This window comes from Salvelinus namaycush, chromosome 3 (assembly GCF_016432855.1).
Source record: "Salvelinus namaycush isolate Seneca chromosome 3, SaNama_1.0, whole genome shotgun sequence".
Classification (NCBI taxonomy): domain Eukaryota; kingdom Metazoa; phylum Chordata; class Actinopteri; order Salmoniformes; family Salmonidae; genus Salvelinus; species Salvelinus namaycush.
In genome coordinates, this window is record NC_052309.1 from 95,139,720 (window position 1) to 95,150,630 (window position 10,911).

General features: G+C 40.7%; 1 protein-coding gene across 1 annotated transcript in view; it reads left to right on the forward strand.

The window, feature by feature from the left end:
• The window catches only part of LOC120043725 (gastrula zinc finger protein XlCGF57.1-like), a 714,153-nt gene that overhangs the window by 271,678 nt on the left and 431,564 nt on the right, over window positions 1–10,911 (forward strand). The gene's annotated exons all lie outside the window — the stretch shown is intronic.

Consider the following 10,911-nt stretch of genomic DNA (forward strand, 5'->3'; position numbering starts at 1 on the left):
TTGTGGGCGTGTAATCTACACAGCAGCAACAGCACCGGACAGTTGGAGCGCCAGGGGCTGGGACCAGCCTGTGCGCCACGATATAGGTTGACGTGAGTCTCGCGACACGCTCAGCCTCTACTTTTGACAGGCCAGCTCAGAAGCGGAACTACTTCTGTCTTAGTATATAAGAAGAACTCTGTATGAATAGTTAGTTCTCTGTTTACCCTGCGTGGTGATACAGTGAACCCGATATACGAAATTTGCATTTACCATTTATCGCTTGTGGTTAAATAAAAATACTTAAAGTATATTCGGTGACTCTGAATCAATTTTATCCTGATACCAGATTCGATTGACGCAACCCTTTACAATAGTGCCATTTTAATCCAAAGCAATACTTTTAGCAAAGTAGGCACAGAAAATACTGAACACTCACGAATACAATATAAGGGAATCTAAAAAAACATAAAATAGAAAATCATAATTGTCCAAAATATATTTTTTGCCAGTGTGTAGTGAGATGAGCATCTCACAATTACTTCAAAAATAGTAATAATTTGAAAGGGGCTATTAACTAGCTGGCCTGGCGCACGTTGCCGTGAAGGAGGTTACTAGGCTAGCGAGCAAGCATCTTAGCCAGGTAGCCTTGGACAACAAAAACGAAAAGGCGTGTACTGTATGACAGAGTCCTAGACCGTTCAGGAACATAAGTTGGGACACACAACATTTTTCTTTCTTTACTTGCACAGCACACACAGAAATCAGTACCATGGATAGAACATCATATTTAGCTTAGGTTGATGGGGACTAATCTTGTTGGCAGGGGCGCAACTTTGTTTTAGAAGTGTGTGTGTGTGTGTGTGTGGGGGGGGGGGCATAATAATTTACATTCTTATCCAAATACACACTACAAACAGCCTACTCGACCTCTTGGAGGCATCCGACGGTCCTAAAGCACACCGTTGCCACATTTAGTATCACATTCCAATGATAAAACTAGGGGGGTCAAAGATGCAATTAGAATGTGGGGGGCATGTACACTCCATCCCAGTGAAAGTTGTACCCCTGGTTTTTGGTATATTTTAGTTGTCACACTGTAGAAGACTAAATAGAATGATGTTGAATGGTGTTGCTTGAACAGTGGAGGCAGCACCTGTTTCCTTTTGACTTGAGGTAACTCTAAATCAATAGTTGTTTAGTATTCAGAAAACATTTCACTTGCTTGACCGTTCTGGAAGGTCATGTAACTGTTACATGCAACATTCTTTTGTGAACTTAACAGGACAGATGTTGCTCTCTAGTTTTATGATGTAACCAAAGGTGTGTTGAATGTATTCTGCCACTGTCTTCTGCTGTCAGTGCAAGATATGAACTAACAGGTTAACAAACGCAATTATCACAACATGTAATATGGCAATTTTTTCTGGTTTGGCTTCCCTGGTGTTTTTACCTACACACCGCTACTGCAAGGTGTAGGCTTGGCCTCATTATTTCTCCATGGTTCTGACTTTAGCTGCTTGTTGCGCATTGCTTGTATCAATCTGTGTACTTTAGGCTAGTAGCTACTTGCTGAAGAACAAAATATCCACATTTTAATTACCACCATTTTTATTTTGTCCAACTGTTCAAATGGAACGAATGGTATGTGTTCCTATATAATGACAAACCGGGGCGTAGTTTAACTACTTTTAATGAACATATACTTCAGCTAGAAAACCATGTTTAGCCATGCAAGGCATTCTTTAACCATCTCCGGCGCCGCATAGCCTGCTGGGTAACGTAGTCTAAATGTTATTAACACATAACAACACAGTATGGAGATCAAAGATTAAGACTAGACATGTTATACACCACAGTAGGAATACTGTTAATAAGTCAACATAACTTACCCGATCCATCGTTGAAGCCGTGTTTTTCTTTAGCGTTTCTTCAAATATAAAAAAACGTGACAGTAAATCTGGCTAGTTTACACTAGTTACTTCCTTGTCACAGCGTTCAGATAAAGCTAGACCAAAACAAACGTAAATTTAATATCAACACTCGACTTACGTTGTGACAAATATATGTCTGATGTAGCCTATCCTACTTAAGAAAGACCCTGGATAAGATTTTAATATATTAAACGAAATTAAACATCCAACACCCTATTCACCAAGAATACTGATGTCTGTTATCGTCTACTCCACCCGAGTATTTTGGAACAATGTCCTCTTCCGAGATTCCAGATAGTTTTAATGTCTGAGGCCCAGTAAGTGTAGCCTATAAAATACCAGACAAATTACAGGCCTATAAAATACCAGACAAATTACAGCCCTATAAAATACCAGACAAATTACAGCTATACGTGCTGCGAACCATGCAGATTTACAGCAATGCGACCTCGAAGTAGTCAGTGTTACAAGCATTTCGCTACATCCGCTATACATCTGCTAAACACAAGTATGTGACCAATAAAATTTGATTGATTTATAATTCTTCCGCTTTACAGACCAGATCCAGAGATGTTGAGAAGGAAGTGGTCTTCATCTTTAATCTCTAGTATTATGGCGGTCCGCAAACAATTGACTGTAGGTGCATGCCCCCACTAGTGTGTTGGCTGTGTATCAGCTACTATTCTTGTAGTATGAATTCATTGTACTTTGTGAAAAACCAACTAACCCTACACCCATTAAAAAATCATTATTCCACTACTTTGGCCCTCTGATTCAACACCAGGCCATAAGCCTGGGAGGACAGGATATTATCCTTCAAAACACCTGTAACTCTGCAGTAAAATATTGTACACCCAAAAGTACTTCTCAACAGCTGCCACCGCAACATCTATCCACTGTGTTTTACATTCTATTCCTGCGGTACAGTTGAAAACCATGGCCATGAACTTGGCCAAAATTACTGAAGCATGTTATTCCTATCACTCTCTATTGACCTCAGCCTAATTACAGGGATCTCTCAGGATCCTTCACCCTGGACCCATCTTCCTCTACTACTCTCTTCACTGCCTCAGCATACAATACCTTCTCCACTACTGTGACCTGGTAACCTCAACTGTCTTTCTCTCACCGGACACATCTGATCTCCAGCACCATGTGTACCCCTACAGTTTACACATGTAACAGTATAGCTTTACGTCGTCCCCTCGCCCCGACCCGGGCGCGAACCAGGGACCTTCTGCACACATCAACAACAGTCACCCCGAAGCATCGTTACCCATCGCTCCACAAAAGCCGCGGCCCTTGCAGAGCAAGGGGCAACACTACTTAAGTCTCAGAGCAAGTGACGTAACTGATTGAAAAGCTACTAGCGCGCACCCGCTAACTAGTAGCCATTTCACATCCGTTACACTCACCCCCTTTCAACCTCCTCCTTTTCCGCAGCAACCAGTGATCCGGGTCAACAGCATCAATGTAACAGTATAACTTTAGTACGTCCCCTCGCCCCGACACGGGCGCGAACCAGGGACCTCTGCACACATCAACACGGTCGCCACGAAGCATCGTTACCCATCGCTCCACAAAGGCCACGGCCCTTGCAGAGCAAGGGGCAACACTACTTAAGTCTCAGAGCAAGTGACGTAACTGATTGAAATGCTACTAGCGCGCACCCGCTAACTAGCTAGCCATTTACATCCGTTACACACACACAACTTTTTACATCAATACTACACATTCCTTTCTCTCAGGTCCTCCTGCACACTTCTCACATCTAGGAATCTCCTGCTACACTGCTGGAAGGAAGTAGTCAAGGAAGGGAGTTTTTGTTTATACAGGAAGTACTGCCCCCACTTACCGTCAACCAATCATGTCAATGTTGAGCTAAATTGAGCTTTAGATCTCGCTAGCTTGTAGAATTAAAACAAATAAATGAGTTACCTTTGGCTCGTTCATCCATCCCAATGGGAACATTTGGGTTTTGGGATAAATTCCGAAAATAAGATAAGCACAGGCTAAGATCTTATACGTTTTGTTCTATGAGATAATAGCAGTCAGTTAATATGACCTTTATGAATTATGAAGACTTTGTGATTTATATGCTTTTTTTATTACATAAATTCTTCAACATTCACAAGAAGTGACGTTAGCTGATAAAGATTGTAGAAAAAAACCTATAAGATATCCTAAACCTGTGTTTACGCAGACCTTATTTTTGGCATTTATCCAAAACACCTATAAAAACGGCATACATTTTCCCCATAGGCTTTGCCCAGCGAACCATGGCCAAACTAGTGCCGAAAATAGATGCCATTACTAATTCTCTCTATGAGCCCCACAGTGTACGAGTCATAATACCCACAAAACCTAGTGGTCGAACAGGGAAATGGTTCCAATGTTTTTCCACCATTCATTTTTCACAAAGGGGATTTTCCATAGGCTTACCTGGCGAGACATTTTGATATTCTTGTAAATCTCTATTGGACAAGGTGACTTCTATCAATATAGTCGTCTCTATTACACTCAAATGTCCTTAATGCTAATTAGCATGAAAGTAGACATCATGAAAAACTACAAATCCCTGCATGTCATCTCTAGCTGACACCTTTGCTAACAGGTATTGTGTAATTTTAAAACTTGCCCAGAATTGGCAAAGAAATGTAACCAATAAATTCATTACTACCTTTAGCTAACATTAGATTGTTAATGCAGAGATTCTTACCTTTGCCTCAATTCGTCAATCTCGTCCAGACCGGTCAGGGTATTTCATGTTCTGTATGATAGCCACATTAGTAGCTAATTATAATTTCATTTTGGGGGGGGTAAATACAGGCAAATATATTGATACGTCACCTTGTCTGAGAGAGATTTACACGGTTATCAAAATGTCACGCTAGGGTAAGCCTACATGAAACACAGCCCTTATCTGAAGTGTTTCTAAAATCCCGTATGGGAAAAATACACGGTGGAAAAACGATTGGAACCGTTCTATTTTGACCGCTAGGTTTTATGGGGATTATGACTAGAGGTTGACCGATCAGCATGGCCGATTAATTAGGGCCGATTACATTGCAGTCCACGAGAAGACTGCGTGGCAGGCTGACCACCTGTTACGCAAGTGTAGCAAGGAGCCAAGGTAAGTTGCTAGCTAGCATTAAACTTATCTTGCACGTTCGCACTTTGGTGCGAAAAGTGAAATCAATCCCAGAACAGCAAAGGACCTTGTGAAGATGCTGGAGGAAACAGGTACAAAAGTATCTATATCCACAGTAAAATGAGTCCTATAGAGACATAACCTGAAAGGCTGCTCAGCAAGGAAGAAGCAACTGCTCCAAAACCGCCAAAAAAAAGCCAGCCTACGGTTTGCAACTGCACATGGGGACAAAGATTGTACTTTTTGGAGAAATGGCCTCTGGTCTGATGAAACAAAAATATAAAGTTTTGGCCATCATGACCATTGTTATGTTTGGAGGAAAAAGGGGGAGGATTGCAAGCCGATGAACATCATCCCAACCGTGAAGCACGGAGGTGGCAGCATCATGTTGTGGGGGTGCTTTGCTGCAGGAGGGACTGGTGCACTTCACAAAATAGATGGCATCATGAGGAAGGGAAATTATGTGGATATATTGAAGCAGCATCTCAAGACATCAGTCAGGAAGTTAAAGCTTGGTCGCAAATGGGTCTTCCAAATGGACAATGACCCCAAGTATACTTCCAAAGTTGTGGCAAAATGGCTTAAGGACAACAAAGTCAAGGTATTGGAGTGGCAATCACAAAGCCTGACCTCAATCCTATAGAAATTTGTGGGCAGAACTGAATAAGCGTGTGCGCGCAAGGAGGCCTACAAACCTGACTCAGTTACACCAGCTCTGTCAGGTGGAATGGGACAAAATTCACCAACTTATGTAACCGATGTGAAATGGCTAGCTAGTTAGCGTGTGTGCGCGCTAATAGCGTTTCAATCGGTGACGTCACTCGCTTTGAGACCTTGAAGTAGTGGTTCCCTTGCTCTGCAAGGCCGCGGCTTTTGTGGAGCGAGGGGAACGATGCTTCGAGGGTGGCTGTTGTGTGCAGAGGTCCCTGGTTCGCGCCCGGGTCGGGGCGAGGGGACGGACTAAAGTTATACTGTTACATATGTAAACTTCCGACTTCAACTGTATCAAAACAATCCAGATGTCTTTGTTCCCAATGTTTTTCAAGTTCTAATGTAAAAACTATATATCAAAACTATTTTCTTTTAGACATATGATATTGGGATTACTCTGAATATCACACATGGACATTTCCTATGCGCGGATATGGAATCATTCAATATCCTGTGATAGGCCTATGTGGACAACTTATTTTCTCAAAATGACGACAAATACTGACAGTAGGCCTACATTGTATATTTTAAGCTCTAGACTGAGGTCCACATCAGGATCTTGATATGCTAAATAAGGACAATTTCTGATGCTTATTTGCGCGGAGGATATGCTCAATAATTTGACTAATATTAACTCCAAATCATTCTTCGACACTAGCAATCATTGTTGTATTACTTCCACATAAAGACGAGCGCAAACACAAGCTAACAGCACCGTAACTGGTAGCCTAGTAACAAGAATCACCTATTTTCAGTGGTCGTTTTCTTTATTTGGGCGCAACAAATTAGTGTATAAACGCTGTGTGGCCGAACTGACATCTGGAGAAAAAATCTGAGGTGTTCAAAGAAGTTTAACCGGTGCCTTCAAAGCCTCTCAATGGCCAATATATAGCATCAGCAATCCAGGGTTTATATACATCATTGGTGTAGGCTATGCCTAATTATTTCTCCCTGGTTCTGACTTGACCTGCTGCTGGTTGCGCATTGCCTTGTATCATCAATCTGTGTGCGATGAGCTAGTAGGCTACTTGGCTGAAATTACCACCATGGTTTCTTTTGTCCTGCTGTTCAAATCGAACTCATGATGTGGAAGGTCACACGTGAAAACTGGACCTAGATATTTTATACACCACAATAGGTATACTATTAATAAAAGTCAACCAAACTTACCCGATCCATCGTGGAAGCTGACGTTACTGTATTCTTTCTAAAAAAATAAAAAACGACACTAAATGTGTACGCTACAATTACTTTCTTTGTCACAACGTTCAGATCAAGAAAAGCTCGACCACAACTTTATAAATATCAAAACTCAATTTTAGTTGTGACAAATAAACGTCTCATGTAGACTAATCTTACATAGAAACATCCTGCAAAAGCCTATGGAAATGTATTTGGATTGAAAACTAGATAGAGGATGGTAACAAAGTACTTCCTGTTGATGCTTTTCAGCTTCTTCTGTGGTGTTTAAGAGGTGCCGCCACCTACTGTACATAGTCATCAAGACTTCTCTTCAAGTGGGTGAGGCGGTTTAGGGAGTCATTATGCTAGAAAATACTTTTGTATTATATCATGAATCTATTAAACTGTACATTACATGTTTCACTGTTTAGAATCATCCTGAATGATAGTAAATGCATTATGTCCACGAGTGGTTGTATTGTTTTTATATTTGCAAATAAAATCTAAAATCACAAATCTAAGGTATTTATAGAAACAACAAAAACATCTTGGTTAGAGAAATTCTTTGCTATTGTCTTTCCAATTAGCTCATGGCTAGATGCCTTTATAGGGCGTGTAGCGGTTCTCTGAATGGAAGACGCAAGGTAGGTAAAAAAAACTAGGTACACTTCAACTGGAAGGCGTCAGATTTTCCCTCGAGTTGGGCCTCTCTCTTTGCCTCTTCTCTGACAACGTTCTCTTCGAGCGTCCGCATATTTTTTATTGGCTGAGGCCCAGTAAGTATCCTCGTAAATAAATACCGATTAGCGCTGGGTCTTCTTCTTCTTTGGTATTATGACGGTCTGCAAACAATTGTTATAGATGCACGACTCCAAATGATTTGCCTATTTATCAGCCTACTATTCCGTAATGAATAGAAATAGTGATAACAGGGAAGAAATTCCTTACACTTTCTGTATATGTTCATACAAGTGACCACAGGAAACTTCTTTGATCAGAGGTTAGTTTGTTTAATAAGGTTTGCAACCCGGAGTTTACACTTACAGCAATTTACAAACAAGACACTCAGTTCTCAAGATGGTGTTTTCTCTTTTTATCCCCTACTATGGTTCACCCCGCCCAGGGTGACATCCCTTAACTTTAATACAATATAAACTAATAATGAATAGTTTGCTAATACAAAGATGTTTCTGCTAGGCGGAGTTCAGCTTATTGTTATTTGCAGTTTCCCAATCCTCCTTCCTCTTGCCTGACCGAGATTAATTGTTAATCTAAAAAATATTAAATCAATGCATGTGTCTATAACTGCGTGCTTGTTTGTGTAAGAGTACAAGTGCATAGGTTTGTGTGTGTGGGTTTGTAATTGGTGGAAGGTGGTATGTGCATTAACATTGGTGAAGTAACACATTAAACATTGGTTTAGGTGTTATTACATGATCGGTTTAAGTTATTACTTTATTCATTAAAAAAAGTTGTTACCTGATACCAATAACTTATTACATTTAGTGGAAAAGGTTATTACGACAACAATTCAAAATTTTATCATATAAATCAACAAGATATTACATTTACCGGTTTTATTACATTATAAATCTAAAAGTTATTACATTAACCGTTCTTACAAGACACAGTATACATAGTTCTTGCCTTGAACTCATGGAAATAATTATCCAATATATTATGGATTAGATTTAGGATCATTTTAATCAATACAGATATATAAAATATACAATTTAAGTGATAACTTCTTGTTTAGAAGATAATGTATTGATCAATTGAATACATGCATATACACCTATTGTTGAAACCTTATTCTACATAATGACATTTAATAATAATAGTATCATGAGTATATGAAAGAAGATACAATTATCAACATCCCTCCCACACACACAGGTTCCCTATAACATTTCCTATGATAACATTTATCCATTTAGATCAATGTGTGATATTACATAGACACAGGGGAGACCTGATCCTAGATCAGAGCTGCATATTATGCTCCAGAGGTTACCATGGTGATCAGACTGAGGCAACTGTTTAAGAATGGGAGATGGATATGACTGTTCACTGGATGTTTTCTATAGAGCCTTTATTTAGGGATCTGGAACCGGTGACAGAGAGGAGGGAGAGGAAATACGGCACGTTTTTGTTTTCAGTTTTTTTCTCATGGCCCTAAATAAACAAAGCTCTTCCCACATAGACAGACATACAGTGAGGGAAAAAAGTATTTGATCCCCTGCTGATTTTGTACGTTTGCCCACTGACAAAGAAATGATCAGTCTATAATTTTAATGGTAGGTTTATTTGAACAGTGAGAGACAGAATATCAACAAAAAAATCCAGAAAAATGCATGTCAAAAATGTTATGAATTGATTTGCATTTTAATGAGGGAAATAAGTATTTGACCCCTCTGCAAAACATGACTTAGTACTTGGTGGCAAAACCCTTGTTGGCAATCACAGAGGTCAGACGTTTCTTGTAGTTGGCCACCAGGTTTGCACACATCTCAGGAGGGATTTTGTCCCACTCCTCTTTGCAGATCTTCTTCAAGTCATTAAGGTTTCGAGGCTGACGTTTGGCAACTCGAACCTTCAGCTCCCTCCACAGATTTTCTATGGGATTAAGGTCTGGAGACTGGCTAGGCCACTCCAGGACCTTAATGTGCTTCTTCTTGAGCCACTCCTTTGTTGCCTTGGCCGTGTGTTTTGGGTCATTGTCATGCTGGAATACCCATCCACGACCCATTTTCAATACCCTGGCTGATGGAAGGAGGTTTTCACCCAAGATTTGACGGTACATGGCCCCGTCCATCGTCCCTTTGATGCGGTGAAGTTGTCCTGTCCCTTTAGCAGAAAAACACCCCCAAAGCATAATGTTTCCACCTCCATGTTTGACGGTGGGGATGGTTTCTTGGGGTCATAGGCAGCATTCCTCCTCCTCCAAACACGGCAAGTTGGGTTGATGCCAAAGAACTCCATTTTGGTCTCATCTGACCACAACACGTTCACCCAGTTGTCCTCTGAATCATTCAGATGTTCATTGGCAAACTTCAGACGGGCATGTATATGTGCTTTCTTGAGCAGGGGGACCTTGCGGGCGCTGCAGGATTTCAGTCCTTCACGACATAGTGTGTTACCAATTGTTTTCTTGATGACTATGGTCCCAGCTGCCTTGAGATCATTGACAAGATCCTCCTGTGTAGTTCTGGGCTGATTCCTCACCGTTCTCATGATCATTGCAACTTCACGAGGTGAGATCTTGCATGGAGCCCCAGGCTGAGGGAGATTGACATGTCTTTTGTGTTTCTTCCATTTGCGAATAATCACAGAAACTGTTGTCACCTTCTCACCAAGCTGCTTGGCGATGGTCTTGTAGCCCATTCCAGCCTTGTGTAGGTCTACAATCTTGTCCCTGACATCCTTGGAGAGCTCTTTGGTCTTGGCCATGGTGGAGAGTTTGGAATCTGATTGATTGATTGCTTCTGTGGACAGGTATCTTTTATACAGGTAAGAAACTGAGATTAGGAGCACTCCCTTTAAGAGTGTGCTCCTAATCTCCGTTCGTTACCTGTATGAAAGACACCTGGGAGCCAGAAATCTTTTTGATTGAGAAGGGGTCAAATACTTATTTCCCTCATTAAAATGCCAATCAATTTATAACATTTTTGACATGCATTTTTCTGGATATTTTTGTTGTTATTCTGTCTCTCACTGTTCAAATAAACCTACCATTAAAATTATAGACTGATAATTTCTTTGTCAGTGGGCAAACGTACAAAATCAGCAGGGGATCAAATACTTTTTTCCCTCACTGTAAGCTTCCTTCTCCAGTGTGTGTTCACTGGTGTGAATAAAGGGTCCATAACTGACTGAAACAATTCCCACACTGATCACAGCTATAAGGCTTCTTTCTCTCCAGCGTGTGTTAGCTTGTGTGATTTCAGGGTCCCT